The sequence below is a fragment of the Lissotriton vulgaris genome, chromosome 1_1, assembly GCF_964263255.1.
Source record: "Lissotriton vulgaris chromosome 1_1, aLisVul1.2, whole genome shotgun sequence".
In the NCBI taxonomy this organism is placed as follows: Eukaryota; Metazoa; Chordata; class Amphibia; order Caudata; family Salamandridae; genus Lissotriton; species Lissotriton vulgaris.
The window spans coordinates 76,488,534-76,503,726 of NC_141685.1; the positions used below are offsets into that span (position 1 = coordinate 76,488,534).

The 15,193-nt window shown below is 43.9% G+C and overlaps 1 protein-coding gene across 1 annotated transcript in view; it reads right to left on the reverse strand.

The window, feature by feature from the left end:
* The window catches only part of LOC147737389 (uncharacterized), a 53,655-nt gene extending 38,930 nt beyond the window's left edge, over nt 1–14,725 (reverse strand). Inside the window, exon 1 of the mRNA XM_086928509.1 lies at nt 14,556–14,725. The gene's annotated coding sequence lies outside the window, so the exon portion shown is untranslated. The remainder of the gene's footprint in view (nt 1–14,555) is intronic.
* Between the last annotated feature and the right edge of the window lie 468 nt (nt 14,726–15,193).

Consider the following 15,193-nt stretch of genomic DNA (forward strand, 5'->3'; position numbering starts at 1 on the left):
ATTTTCTCCTTTCTTTTTCAACTTTGAGTGAGCATGGTTCCAATTCAAAGATGGCGCCGGTTTTTAGATCCGGGTAGACTTCCACCAGTTTGGTTTTTAGCCCTAGTAGCAGTATAAGGACCTCCTTGCCTTGTGTTTGCTGAGGACTTGTTTTGTTGAGTTCCCCCGCCCGTCATTTTTAGTGTCATTGTTTCGTTTTCACAGAGTCAGAGGACTTGTCCGCTTGTAGTCCGTTTTCAGTTTTCATAGTTTAGATCCCTTATAGACGTAAGAGGAAATGTAGAGAGAAGCGGCTTCCGGTAAACACCCGAACCCGGTTAGAGTGTGAGCTTGAGCAGTCCCTTGTGTGACGCGTTTTGACGGAGGTAAGGATCTGTGTTTAGGAGTTTCTTGTCTTCAGAGTTTGGTAGCTCCCAGAGTCTGTTAGTAATAGTTCTTTTTGTCCAGCAGACTGTGGATGCCGGTTGCTGTGATCGGTTAAGTTTAGACTAGTCCACTTGCCTCGAACCCCTTCGTGATCTGTGAAGCTTCAGCATTTCAGGTAATTTCTCCAAATAGCCTCATCCACAAAACTTATATTCTTGTTTTGTAGAACACGCTCTAGAGTTCCATTTCCTGAATTTGTTTTTTAGGTTTTAAGGGCTCAGTCTACAATCGTTTTGGGATTGTGAGTATGTATAATTTTTTCACGCACCGCGGTGTGGGCTATGGTATAATCCTATCACTCTATCACTTGACTTCGCCATCTTCTAGAAGTGATTTTTAAATAATTAGAATCTTTGCCATGTAAAGTCTGAAGCCTTGTTCATCTTGAATTCGAGTTAGTTGATATCATGTTTATCTCAGTTTCTGGCCCCTGATGAAGAGCTTTATAAGCTCGAAATGCATTGGGCTCAAGAGAAGATTCATCAATTTGATTGTTTGTTCTACTAATACTCATGAAAATATTTCTTAAAAATGTTTTGGAATGTTTAAAAGAGAATGTTTATAATTTTGTGCAGTAAATGTTGATGATTTGTGTTCTCTGCAATACATAGATGTTTATTCATTTATTTTTGTGAAAATTGTTGAATATGTAGTGTTGTTCAAACTGTGAACCACATATAGCAACAGTGCAACGAGGTTGAGTGTGTCCCACACTCAAGATAGGACTTTAAATCAGGTACGGTTAGGACAAACGTGCTACCTCTGTTGCACGCTTATGTTGAACTTTATAAAAACTAAGCTCAGTTAAAAATTACTGAAACATAACAGGAGTGCTCCTCTCACCCACCCATATCAACAAAATGGAGTATGACATCTATGGCCCGATTGAGCTCTTGAAATATCCTCATCAATTTAAGGTTTCCTTAAGTGACTTTGTGACACCAAGTACTTTCTCTGATGATTGGGAAAATATTAATAATATGATGTCATATTTAGTAATGTCAGCAAAATTTACAGAACATGATTATTTACAGATTTCATCGAACTATGAAGAAATGTACTGTTTTAACCACTATGGTCATCACTATTTGCATAAATCTGCTCAACCTAGAAATGTTTTAACTTAAAATCAATGGGAACATTGTCCAACACCGCCGAAGGGCAGCTCGAAAACATTTTTTGAGAAATTCACATACTTCTCAGGGTTTAACAACAGTGATCCAGAAACGTTTTATTTTATAAATGACAAATAAGACAGGAATGAAAACAATGTTGACAAATACTAAAATGATTTATTCTGAAAAATTTTATGATAAAATGTCTACAATTGGTTTTGAATTTAGGGAAAAATAACATTGAAACAAAAACTATCTGGGGGACAAAAGACTGGCAGGTACAAGGTCTAGAAGCATTATTTAGAGCCTGTGTGATCCCAGAACAAATGATATTCCTGAATGACACCATTCAACAGACAACCTGTCTTGGTTTAGCCAAGATTAAAGATTTAAACAAACCGTCTATTCCAACACCCATACCTGATGATACTAGTACTACAGATATGGAGGTAGACGTATCCCATATTTTACACCAAAACAGAACAAATCCTGATTGGAAAAAATGGTTGATCTGGCCCACAGACACTAAAACCTGTCAAGATAGATTCCTGAACAAAACACAGGGGTTCAAACAGAACAGGTCAGACCCAAGATATTCCCAGAGACAACATCCAGGGATAATTATAACATATAGTGTAGGAAAACTCTGCCTTGAATGGCTACAGAAATCCACACTGCCAGAAATTAAGCATCACTTGACTTTACTTAAAGACGGTGCTGACTTGAGAGATTTCATAATGGGACCTCCCAAACAGCGTCAAAAACGTTTCATATACGCCGGTATATACGCTGCTTACAACAAAGCTTGGAAAGTAATGCAAATTGAAACTGCAGAAAAAATACGAGAAATTGATCGTATAAATTTGGAAAAATCACTTTCTGTAGTGGACAATGGGTTAACGACTCTGTCCTCCAGGATTTATTTTTCATTGGACAGTATTGTATCATCTGCTATTGATATAATAGAGCAGGACTTGCTAATGTTACTACATGGTCAGTCCCAATTACGTTCTATTGTACAGCTAGGCTGGATGTTGCAAAACCTGCGTTCAGGCTACGTGCCATGGCGTCTAATCAACACAACGTCATTATTCTCTATCTTTAACCTTACTGATAAACAATTTAGTTTGGCACAAAAAGGAGCAGACTATACGATTCTGAGCATTGAAAAACTTGAGAGATTACCATTGACAATGTCAGAGAGACCTGTCATTGAATGGATAATACACGGAATTATTACAATTCCGATAACAACTTTCCAGTTTAAGTATTGCCAAAAATATATACCAGCAGGCCTGTATGAAAGGTTGGGTAAAGGATACATCAAATCAACCTGGAAATTACCTTACACTCATAGATGTTGGAGTGGGAGAAATAAAGAGGTATTCCTAAGTGGTAACAATTGTAAACAATCACTAAGCGGTACACTTATGTGTCAAGGTATTAACTTGCATGGAGCCTGTTAAGGTTCATCGAATAACCTTTCATGTCATCTGCACGGCACTCCTGCAACACAGATAGAGCCTTTTTTCAGACAGCTTTCCAACTGCAGTTACGTTCTAATAAGTGACCACAGCTGTTGTGGCATGGTGCTCGGAAAAGCCTATATCGTAACCGTCACATCCAGGGTCATTTGCTGTATGCAAGTATTGTATCCTATCAGCAATCCAGACATGGAGGCAACACTTTGGCCTTCTCTGAATATCTCTTCTATTCGAATTGATACTTTAAGCAGAATGAAGTCTATTCTTTTACAGACAACTGTGCCTTTAACCTCGTCCAAAGAGACGTATGATCTGCAGGTTGCAAGGACAGAGGCAGAGATACACTCCCTATTATCAACAAATTGCCAAGTACGTTTCGTAGAAGTGTTAGGTCAGATTTTTAACATGTCTAATACCAGTGGCATCGCACATGTATTTAAGACAATTTTTCAGGGCTATTAGCACCATTTGAAGTAGACTAAAAGTCTAAGAGGAATCCCTGGAAAAGGCAATTCACTCACTCATACTGGATATTTCTAAAGACTACTAGTAATCACTGGTCACAAACTAATTTATACCGTTCACAGACTTTTATTATTTGTTAAAAAACACGCATGTAAATAAAAATCAATGTACATTACATAATAGATTTCTATTACTCATAAAAAAGACTGATTAAAGTGTACTGAATAAAAAGCAAGGTTAAAAATAATTCAACAGTGTATACAAATAAGACAGAGGAAAAACTAATACATTTACACAGTAATACAGATCCTTACTAATTTCATCACACAATATTCTTAAGGCAAAAGATACTACATATACTGATCAAAAACAGAAAAACAGAAACCCCTAAAAATCAGACAACACCTATATTCTGATACTGATTTCAAGATTCAAAAAAGCCTTTTGAATGTAATTGGAACGGATCTTATTGGTAGTCAACCTAATTCATGAGATTTGCAAGACTTGAATTCTTATAGAAAAAGAAGCGTTGACGCGTTTCGGTGTCGCTGCCCTTGGATACTGGCACACCTTCCTCAGGACAAATTTGAATTCATTGGGGTTAAAATCATGTATCCTTCCTGTGTATTAGAAAAGGATTTGTTCAATGTACAGAAAGAACATTTTGCGCTCAAAATACAGAGAGTTGGAAAGTTTTTCTTGGGACTTTCTTGCACAGGGGCGCTATCCATGCAAAAAGATACTCCCGTATCCACAGAACAATAGGGAGATACTCAAGGCGTTTCCATGCACCTGAAGAGATTCAAGGGACAATACATTTCCCTTAATGGTAATAAACTTTCCAACTCTCTGTATTTTGAGCGCAAAATAGTCGTTAATAGTCGTATCTTATAGACTACTACTAGACAATACATCTAAATTCTAATAAATACACCATTCTGTGTTTCTCCAGACCACGTATACTCCCTAGACAACGTCTAGGACTAAGCACTGCGTGGATTTGAATTTGGATTTGGATCTGCATTTTCCAAAAAGCAACTCTTATCTAAAAAAGAAACACTGCCTTTAAGGTTAGTAATAGAAAGAGTGTATGATGTGTCTGAATGTATCTGAAGGTTACAGGTTACAGGTTACTGGTCATTAACTAGTTTATAACGGAGGATTGAAGATAGGATCACTGTAAATTTTAATATGTGGCCTATTTTTGTAAACGGAGAGTACATCAAAACATGTAACGCATCATACGAAGTGTATATGTCTGCCATGTAATAGAACAAAGTTGCCTTGATGAATAATTGAGAGAGCTACGGTATAGAAATGAGACAGTAAATAGATAAGGATAAGTTAAGTAACTTGTAACTAACAATGTTCTTTCTGTATATTGAACAAATCCTTTTCTAATACACAGGAAGGATACATGATTTTAACCCCAATGAATTCAAATTTGTCCTGAGGAAGGTGTGCCAGTATCCAAGGGCAGCGACACCGAAACGCGTCAACGCTTCTTTTTCTATAAGAATTCAAGCCTTGCAAATCTCATGAATTAGGTTGACTACCAATGAGATCCGTTCCAATTACATTCAAAAGGCTTTTTTGAATCTTGAAATCAGTATCAGAATATAGGTGTTGTCTGACTTTTAGGGGTTTCTGTTTTTCTGTTTTTGATCAGTATATGTAGTATCTTTTGCCTTAAGAATATTGTGTGATGAAATTAGTAAGGATCTGTATTACTGTGTAAATGTATTAGTTTTTCCTCTGTCTTATTTGTATACACTGTTGAATTATTTTTAACCTTGCTTTTTATTCAGTACACTTTAATCAGTCTTTTTTGTGAGTAATAGAAATCTATTATGTAATGTACATTGTTTTTTATTTACATGCGTGTTTAACAAATAATAAAAGTCTGTGAACGGTATAAATTAGTTTGTGACCAGTGATTACTAGTAGTCTTTAGAAATATCCTGTATGAGTGAGTGAATTGCCTTTTCCAGGGATTCCTCTTAGACTTTTAGTCTGCTGCACCCTGTTCCCTGGAACTTGTGGTGTCCTCTCTCTTCTTGTTGACCATTTGAAGCAGTCCTGAACATCTTCCCGAATTTTGTGCATTCATTATTTGGCGGCCTGCCTCTTCTTTTGGGACTCGTAGCAGGAATTTTATTTTTGCTCCTTCTGATCCGATATGGCAAGCCAAGCCACAGACAAAACCCTAGCTACAATAGAAGAAACAATCCTAGCAATACGCTACCGGGACCAAATCACTAAAGTGCTCGGATTAGCCCAGCTAAGAGATCTAAGTGCAACCTGCTTTCTTTCATTCCGACCAATCTGGCAAGATTGCATCTTATCTGTGCTTCGATGTCTGCTATGCGGAGAAGAATGCGTGTTGGACATCTGTCTTACACTACCATCAGCAGTACCAATGGATATCGATACTTTGCTCGGTCCGGTAACGACTCATGCAACGTATTGTCCCCAGCGGCTACCTATTCTGATGACGGCATTCGTTGAGACTTCACCATTACGAGTAGGTGGCGGTGAAGTACGAGATGAACGCAGCACCACACAGGTACAACCTTCTGAGAGCATTGCTGATCCAGACATCGATGATAGCAATCACTCTCACATATGTACAATTTCAGCTTTTTCGGACTTGGTCAAACTTTCACCTACTGTTGTAGACCAATTTTTCACAAGCTCTCTCCTAGCAACGAGAATAACTTTTAAAACAACGAGCACACAGCATTCCCTGAACTCTGAGTTCAGCCTTCAGTTTTGATAAACAACACTACTGAAAACAATTGGAACTATTTTTCCCCTGAAAACTAAATTATTATTTTTACATTTCCAAAATATTTACCTTTTTTTTGGCACATGGTACTCTGCTTAAAGTATTCTTAGAGAACAGAGCTTCTATTTTTAGGAACTCTAGAGACAATATTTTACCTCAGCCTCTAGCATATGTACAGTATTTTATAAATATGTGATGAAATGGTCTCGACCTTGTTTTCTGTATTCTGAGCCATTTCATAAATGTAATTTTCGCAAATCATTCAGCCGATATTTATATATGCATTATCTGAATGATACAACTGCTTAAGAAACGTACAGTATAATACTAATTTTTCGTGTATATACCATATACCATTTCAAATGCAATCAATATATTTTGGGGTGGGTTGGAAAACACATGCATCGTTATATGTTTACTATTGCTTAGTATTTTTAGTAATGATTGACATAATACGTGGAGTGGGTGTTGTGAATCGATCTAGGACCCTAATTAAATATTCCTGATTCATGCCCTTATGTGGTTATAACAAAGCATTTCCTTATAAAGGCATAAGAATCATGTCCATATTTAGTCATAGCCAATGCAGTCCTAATACGGCAAGGCTACTCCCATGGATTCCTAGAAAGTACGTGTTCTTTAAACAAATCCAAGCCTCCAGCAGCCCGGGAATTCCCCCTGCTTTTGTCTTAATTTGTGCAAGAACTCCTGGAGTCCAGAACATACTGTTAGTTCTTAGTGACGTCTTATGTCAAACCTTACGTCAAACACGGCACCTTCCAACTGTTAGTCTTTTGCTTTGGTCCTATGTAAAGTTTTGTTTATCTGTCTATATTTGTTTTTATAAAAAGTAGTGAATGCAGAGGTATGTAAGGTATGCATGAGAGAATGAATGGTAATAGGATATGATAAGTTGTTAGGGGTGTTTCGCTTCAACTGCACTTTATGAAATTTACAAAAATTCTTTTGAAAGCTTGTTATTTATGATTATGTTTCTATGTGACAAAATAAATTGTATTTATGTATAAACAGTCAAATTGAAAAAACAAAAAAGATAAAAAGAAAAATAATAAAATAATGTCTTCAAAGTAACTAAAAGCCTTTTTCTCTTTCTATAGCATCCATCTTTATAAAAATGTTTTTTGATAAATTCTTGTGATAAAGTAATATAGGTCTAATCAGAGGTACTTCCTGTGCTTAGTTTATCTTCTTCTCCCCCCTCTGGACCTAAAAATATACTGGGAGAACTCTTCTTTCTGGGTGAGTCCACCCCTGACTTGGACCCTGATGAAGGGTTTCCCAAAGACGGAGAGGGTGAAGATGATGACAATTCCTCCGACGATATGTTTGATTCGGGCAGGTCTTGGTGTCCACGTTCTTCTTGTTCTGATGTTGGTGATGGAGCTCAGGTTCATGCGGATATGTTTGACCCTTCCTGTATCTTTCGACCTCGGAGTTCTGATTGGGTACCTGATAAGAAGACGGCGGATTATGTTGCCGCAAAGATTAGGCAGCCTCTTTCTCAATAGGTGAGAACCCGCCTTAGGTCAGAATGCCCTAGACCGTCTTTTCCCAATGGCGTTGCTACTACCCCAGAGTTCGACCCCAAGCTCTGCACATTTTTTGCTAAATACATGAAGGATCCAAAAAAGGGGATAGATCGTTCCTGGAGGGCTTGTCAGGACAAGCTTCTTGATGTTGTGGGACCCCTAACTAAAATCATTGAGTTAGCGGAACGGTCCAGAGAGTCAGGCCTTCCTCTCCCGACGGACGATATTGCGGGATGAGCGCAAAGGGCAATGTGTCTCTTGGGCAATGCCAATTGTGCCCTCTCCGCCGAGCGTCGCCGTTCCCTACTTTTGAAAATTGATTCCAAATTAGGAGAACTGTCTTCCTCCGAGGCAGGTTCAGTAGCTCAAGGTATGCTCTTTGGTAATCCCTTCGTTAAGGAGCTAGGAAAGTTTGTAGCCACCTTTTCTGCCCTGGATAAGGTTTTTGGGAGGGCCGGGCGAGGCAGGGGTCGCTCTTCCGGCCCACAATTAAACCAAGGTCCCAATAGAGCACAGGCAAAAAGAAATAATGGATTGAACGATGGCAGACAAGGAACCTTCTATCCTTCCTGTGGAGGCAAGGGACAAGGCAGAGGCTGTGGTGGCAACAAGAATGCACGAGGATTCAATGGTAAGCGTGAAAATCCGCTCTCCTGTTCGTCTAGGGGCAGGATTTCTCTGTTTCTAGCAAACTGGGTGAATTTAACGTCAGATCCTTGGGTGTTAGAGACAGTTCAAGGGTTTCACATAGAGTTCTACGGGTCCCCCATCCAAACATCTCATCCTCGCCCTTTAGTTTTTTTCAGACTCAGAGACCAATCTGATAGATCACGAGGTTCTAGATCTTCTTTCAAAAGGTGCTATCACTCTCTCCCATCTTCATCCGTGCGGATTCTTAAGCAATATTATTCTGGTAGAAAAGAAAGAAAAAGGCTTCAGACCGGTTATCAATCTCAGGTCCTTCTACGAGTGGTTAGTTTACCGGCACTTCAAGATGGAGGGAATTCATCTGCTAAGGGACCTTCTTCTCCAGAACGATTGATTGGTACAGTTAGACCTCAAAGATGCGTATCTGTCAGTTCCAATTCCCCCCCCCCCCCATTGCAGGTTCCTGCAATTCCAGTGGAAGGGTCAAACTTACGAATTCAAAACCCTTCTCTTTGGTCTCTCATCAGCTCCTTGGTGTTTTACCAAGCTTCTTCGTCCTGTGGTGGAACATCTCTGCACCGAGGGTATTCAACTAATAATTTACCTGGACGATATGCTGCTCATGGATCAATCCAGGGATCATCTTCTCCTTCACTTACAGATTACAATATCCCTATTACAGAATCTGGGGTTCACCATCAATGTCCAGAAATCGGACCTGGTTCCCCAACAGAGCATGATCTTTCTAGGCTTTCGCATCGACACGAGGGATGCCTCCTTGAATCTTCCTTCTCAGAAGATTTCAAAGATCAAGAAGGAGATTTGACAGGTTCTCCGCAGAGACAGGATATCCCTGCGACAGCTGGCCAGGATTGTTGGTTTGTTACGTCCTCGATTCAAGCCATTTTTCCGAGTCCTCTACATTACAGGGCCCTGCAGAGGTTGAAGGCCTCCCACCTGCGCAGGGGTCTCACTTACTCGGAGCTGATCTCCTTTTCCTTGGAGGCCAGGGCGGAACTTCTTTGGTGGATGGACCATATGGAGGCCTGGAATGGGAGAGCGATCTTCGGATCCCATCCGGATCTAGTGATAGAATCGGATGCCAGTCGCCTGGGCTGGGGTGCCAGATGCGGCTCTCTATCGGTGGGAGGTCGGTGGACGTAGGAGGAACTCCTTCTCCATATCAATTGCCTGGAACTCCTAGCGGGCTCCTTTGCCATTCGATCTTTCACGACCAACAGAGTGTCCTGTTGTGTCCTTCTCAGGATGGAAAACACGACGGCGGTGAGGTACATCAATCGCCTTGGATGTACTCATTCCAAGATTCTGGCGGACCTCGTCAAGGATTTTTGGCATTACTGCCTCCAACGTCAGATTTCGGTGACGGCGGAGTATCTCCCAGGAGATCAGAATTGTGTGGCAGACTGGAATTCCAGGAATTTCAGGGATGCCAGCGATTGGAGACTGGATCCTGGAGTGTTCTCTCAGATTGTGTCCCTTTGGGGCCTTCCCCTAGTTGATCTTTTTGCATCCAGATGGAACGCTCAGGTTCCCCGTTTCTTCAGCTGAACACCGGATCCGGGAGCGGAGGCAGTGAACGTTTTCCTTCAGGATTGGTTGGGGAAACCAGCTTACGTGTTTCCACCCTTCCTTTTCATCCAAAGGGTTGCAGCCCAGGTCCGCAGACAGAGGGCCTCTCTGATCCTGATCACTCAAATTTGGAGAGCCCAGATTTGGTTTCCGTCCCTTCTAGAATTATCTTGGGACAGACCTCTTCGGTTGCCGTCTTTCAACAACATCCCCTCAGACCCTCTGGGACTTCCTCACCCCCTGGTTCTCCAAGGCCATCTACATCTTATGGCATGGAGGATTTCAGGAGACGTTGGACTGACGTCTCGCTTTCAAGAGAAGCTGAACTCCTTATCCAGCAGGCTTGGGCCCCGGGCACTACCAAGCGATACAGATCAGCTTGGAGAAGATCGGTTCGTTGGTGTGTGACGAAACACCTGGATCTCGTGGGCGCCTGCGTTGCAGAAGTTGTGAACTTCCTATCGGAACTTTTTCATCAGAAATTAGCCTATGGCACTATCAACTCTTTTAGGCCGGTCATTTCTGCTGGTCACTCTCTCGTGGATGGGGCTCCGATTGGGGAGCACCCATTGGTTTGTAAGATTTTGAAAGGCATACGTCTTTCACGTCCGCCGGAGCCTCGTTACCTGGGCCTTTGGGACGTTAATGTGGTACTTCGTCTACTTTTATCCTGGCAAGATAATGATTTCCTTTCCCAAAAAGAGATTTCAGCTAAACTTGCTATCCTCCTGTGTCTTATTTCTTGTAAGAGAGTGTCAGATGTCAGGGCCCTTGATATTTCTGCCTGTGTTTTTTCCCCGGAAGGTGTTACCTTTACCATCTCCAGGAGAACTAAATCGAGTAGGAGGTCAGTAATCTATCCTGCTTTTCCAAATTCTCCAAAATTGTGTGTTGTTCGATGTTTAAAATATTATGAAGATATGACTTTGGAGGTTCGTCCTCCGGGTGAACGGCAACTTCTGATTGCCATTAAAAAAACGTTTCAGGCGGTATCTTCTCCTACCATTGCTAGATCGGTCAAATGGATTATGACTGAATCTGGTATTGACGTCAGGCATTTTGGGGCTCATTCTACTAGGAGAGCAATGGCCTCCAAGGACGTCCAGGTCGGTTGCAGGTTGGGGACATTATGAATGCAGCTGATTGGTCTTCAGAATCTACTTTTAAGAAATTCTATTAAACCAATTCATGAAGCCGTTGCGCTGGTGGAGAGTAAGCTTTGAACTTTCATAATCCTCGCCCCTGCTTCCTGACATAGAATGAGACATTTGCTAGTTATCACAAAGGAAAGTTTCAATTCTATTAAGGACACGGAGTCGAGGATTATCCCACCCTGGCTTTTCGAGCCTCCCTCCCTTATGCTTGGAGTTCTTGCTGGATTTAGTATTTCTACATATAAGGAGAGTAATGTTTTCTTATATTTATGCTATTTTGTGCATTGATCTTGTTCTGTACATTTGTACGTTCTATTTCTCTTTTGGTTATGCTACTGATAGTACTTTTGCATTTGCATTTTATCTTGCTCTGTGGTTCTTCTCTTCCTTTTCGGTTACCCTAGGATCTGATCAGAAGACTGATTAATCTGGGGACGACTTATCTTCCTGCAGCGACGAAAGAGGACGGACTTCGTCGAGGGAGCTGCTTTATGTATTCGGCTGGACTATGATTGGTGGACTGGCTCCCATGGTTACTGTTGTGCCTCATGGGATATGTAGTTGGCACCCTGTGTTTTTTCTGTTTCTTCTAACTTGCTGTTAATAAAATGAAGAAAGGTCATGCATAACCCTCGCCTCCGCGTCCTTAATAGAATTGAAACTTTCCTTTGTGATAACTAGGAAATTTCTCATTTGTGTTCTATTCTGCACTGGGCTGTGGGACTATCTGGACTGAAGGCATGTTCCAATATACCTGCCTTTGATTCTGCATGCTCGGCACAGAGGCCAGTTGGGCTAGGACCATTGACTGAGACATCCCATTTGGTGCCATCTAATTCATGTTCCAGTTTCCCAGGTTCCTGCAAACATCGCACAGATCATGTCATATTCTGCACATTATTAGTGTTTGAGGTATTTAAAATGCCACTGTTAGTAAAACCTATACCCTAAGCGGTGCCACACTGGCCGTAACAGGCTTCCGGTGTTTCCCCGGGAGGCTGGAACAGTAGAGACCGATTGTTCAGTGCCGGGAAACATATTGGTCACTGGGGGCTGGTTTTGCTGTGGTGCTGCTATATCACCCCCCAGCTACAAAAGAGGCAGGGAGCTGGTCCGTCAAAATTGTCAGGCCTGGTTTGAGTTCCCAGTCCGGCCCTGACCCAAAGGAACAACATTTCCTCCTTGCACATACTGAACATCATTATTCTGCACACCAACGCCGTGCACATCCAAATTCATACCAGCAACAAACCCAGAATCAAAACAAGAATACAATCCGTGAGAACCACTTTCGTCACCCGTTTGGAAAAATTTTGTCTGAGCCATCATTATTTTTATTTTGATCTTCTTCTGCTTAGTAATAAAATTGTCACTAGAGTACTTTGGTTACAACAAAATCTCATCCAGAATGTTGGTCTGCAGCCCCTCACATTTTGCAGGATATGTGCACTAACATCTGGATGCAACGCTAAATGATGCGTCCTCTTTTACCCGGTCTTCGACTTTGCAATATTGTCTGCAAATCTGCAATAATCTCTTGTAATATATAATAAAATATTTGGAGGCGCTTCACTCTGTGGCTCTTCAATTAGCCAGTTTACAAACAACTTACACTCATTCCACAAATCTCTTGGAACAACAATTAACAAACTTAAACTCAGCTCTCGACCACCCTGCCTGGACAAACAGGTCTCATCTCCACTGCATCCCTCCTGGACAGGCCCACCTTCTATGAACCACCCAAACACAGGACAGACCTCACCTCATCTGCACCCCTGGACAGGCCTCTCCCCTTCTGCACCCCTGGACAGGCCTCATCTCCTCTGCACCCCTGGACAGGCCTCATCTCCTCTGACCCCTGGACAGGCCTGCACCCCTGGACAGGCCTCACCTTCTTTGCACCCCTTGACAGGCCTCACCTCCTCTGCACCCCTGGGCAGGCCTCTCCTCCTCTGCGCCGCTAGACAGGCCACACCTCCTCTGCACCCCTGGATATGCCTCACCTCCTCTGCCCACCTGGACAGGCCTTACCTCCTCTGCACACATGGACAGGCCTAACCTCCTCTGCACTCCTGGACAGGCCTCACCTCATCTGCACCCCTGGACAGGCCTCACCTCATCTGCACCCCTGGCCTCACCTCCTCTGCACCCCTGGACAGGCCTCGCCTCCTCTGCACTCCTGGACAGGCCTCACAGGCCTCGCCTCCTCTGCACCCCTGGACAGGCCTCTCCTCCTCTGCACTACAGGACAGGCCTCACCTCCTCTGCTCCCCTGGACAGGCCTCTCCTCCTCTGCACCCCTGGACAGGCCTCACCTCCTCTGCACCCCTGGAAAGGCCTCTCCTCCTCTGCCCCTGGACAGGTCTCACCTCCTCTGCACCCCTGGACAGGCCTCACCTCCTCTGCACCCCTGGACAGGCATCTCCTCCTCTGCACCCCTAGACAGGCCTCACCTCCTCTGCACCCCTGGACAGGCCTCTCCTCCTCTGCACCCACCTGGACAGGTCTCACCTCCTCTCCACCCTCGTGGACAGCCTCACCTACTCTGACCCCTGGACAGGCCTCACCTCCACTGCACCTCTGGACAGGCCTCACCTCCTCTGCACCCCTGGCCAGGCCTTACCTCCTCTTCACCCCTTCTGGACAGGCTCCAACTCCTCTGAACCCCAGCTCAAGGCCTCTCCTCCTCTCCCCCTCCTCTGGACAGGCCTCACCTCCTCTGCCCCTCCTCTGGACAGGCCTCACCTCCTGTGCACCCCTGGACAGACGTCTCCTCCTCTGACCCTGGGCAGGCCTCACCTCCTCTGCACCCCTGGACAGGCCTCACCTCTTCTGCACTCCTGGACAGGCCTCACCTCCTCTGCACCCCTGGCCAGGCCTTACCTCCTCTTCACCCCTTCTGGACAGGCTCCAACTCCTCTGAACCCCAGCTCAAGGCCTCTCCTCCTCTGCCCCTCCTCTGGACAGGCCTCACCTCCTCTGCCCCTCCTCTGGACAGGCCTCACCTCCTGTGCACCCCTGGACAGACGTCTCCTCCTCTGACCCTGGGCAGGCCTCACCTCCTCTGCACCCCTAGACAGGCCTTACCTCCTCTTCACCCCTTCTAGACAGGCTCCAACTCCTCTGAACCCCAGCTCAAGGCCTCTCCTCCACTGCCCCTCCTCTGGACAGGCCTCACCTCCTCTGCTCCCCACTCAGCCTCAGCAGCAGGAAGAGCTGAGCTCTCCTGATGTCACCATGAATGCCAGGGGGGAGGGAGTGAGGGGGGGGGGGGGGGGGGGAATCTGATCCTTGGATTCATAAATTGCAGCCAAGTGAGTTGGCAGCTCTCCTACCTGAGCAGAAACCTGTCCAGGCTCTCTCCTCCTCCTGGGGGCCTGCGGGGGAACAGATCTGGGGTCTGAGGGGGGGTCTGTGAGGGTCTGAAGATGGAGGTAACTGCACAGACAGACAGGGCCCCTTCCTCCTCTGCAACAGGCTGGACACAGAGCACAGGGAGAAAGTGATGTCACCCCCGCTGCTGGTTCTGTCTCTGCCACCGCTGACCCGGAAAAGGAAACCCTTCTCTTTTTCATTCAATGTGCAGCTCAGTCGGTTTTATCGGCAGGCGAGGAGCGCCCTCTGGTGGCCGCTGACGGAACCGCCGCCTCCAGGCTCCAGCAGTGAATACATTTCACATAAACAAGCATTTATACCTGTAAAGACCTGGGATTTCAGATGTCTCAGACGGGAATGTTTTTAAGGGTCAGACAGTTCAAGTACAGGGCCTCACCCTTGGCTGCTACTGTGGAAAAGCATTTATAGCTTCACTTCAGATGAGCATCTTCCAAACATTGTTGTATAGGACTTAAGAGTATTTACAGAAAGGTGACAACTGGAAGCGACAGTCCGTATTTCAATGAATATATCTGTATTTCATTGAATATATCTGTATTTCAATAAATATATCTGTATTTCAATGAATATATCAGAA